General features: G+C 43.0%; 1 non-coding gene across 1 annotated transcript; it reads right to left on the bottom strand.

Moving 5' to 3' along the window:
* Nucleotides 1–648: 648 nt before the first annotated feature.
* On the bottom strand, nucleotides 649–755 carry LOC120281675. The gene has a single exon (XR_005542758.1). It is a non-coding gene; the product is annotated as a small nucleolar RNA R71 (small nucleolar RNA).
* Between the last annotated feature and the right edge of the window lie 255 nt (nucleotides 756–1,010).

Raw genomic sequence — 1,010 nt, forward strand, 5'->3', positions numbered from 1 at the left:
AGCTAGGCATTTAAAGATACTTTGTACTTTGTTTTCTTAGCTATTTCACCATATATTTTATTTCATATCTTCTTATTCTATCATCGTTCTAATTTCGTTTTCCTTCTTTTGGTGCAGCTCCAGGCTATGACCCGAGGGAATCCCTCAATATTGATTGAAGGAGATCCTGAGCTTGAACGCACACTTAGAAGAAATGGGAAAGAACTTGTACAAGAACAGTCTAATTCAGCTGACTTGGAAGTAGAAGAATCTGAAAATATGTCATGACAAAATGAGCAACAGCGAACACTATCCGATAATGCCAGACATTAAGTATTGGTGACACAGTCGAGTATTGTGCGTCCCCCCATTACAGCTCAGAATTTTGAGCTGAAGCCGGCATTCATCCATATGTTGCAGCAGTATACACAATTCAACGATTTGGCCGATGAGGATCCAAATAGTTATATAGAGAGCTTTCTCGAGGTGTGCGATATGCTGAAGATAAATGGGGTTACGGATGATGCCATCAAATTGAGAGCCTTCCCATTTTCCCTAAAGGATAGAGCGAAGGAGTGGCTACACTCATTACCTAGAGCATCGATTACTACTTCGGAGGAGATGGTAGAAGCTTTTCTAGCCCGTTACTTCCCTCCCGGAAAATCAGCAAAGCTTAATAATGAGATCTCAACCTTTGTTCAGTTGGAATTGGAGTCTCTATTCGAGATGTGGGAAAGGTTCAAGGAGCTCCTGAGAAAGTGCCCGTAACACGGATTCCCGGAGTGGATGATTGTTCAAACCTTTTACAATGGTTTGAACCCGAGTACAAGGTAACTCTTGGATGCGGCAGCTGGAGGTACCTTAGGTAGCAAGACCCCCGATGAGGCCCGTCAGTTAATTGAAGAAATGGTGCTAAATAGCTACCAATGGAATGGTAGGGAGAAGAAAAAGGTGGCCGGTCTCCATGAAATGGACGCGGTAACTTCATTGGCGGCCCAAGTAGAGAATCTGAGTAAGAAGTTAGATCAAGT

The sequence above is a fragment of the Dioscorea cayenensis genome, chromosome 2 (assembly GCF_009730915.1).
Source record: "Dioscorea cayenensis subsp. rotundata cultivar TDr96_F1 chromosome 2, TDr96_F1_v2_PseudoChromosome.rev07_lg8_w22 25.fasta, whole genome shotgun sequence".
Lineage (NCBI taxonomy): Eukaryota > Viridiplantae > Streptophyta > Magnoliopsida > Dioscoreales > Dioscoreaceae > Dioscorea > Dioscorea cayenensis.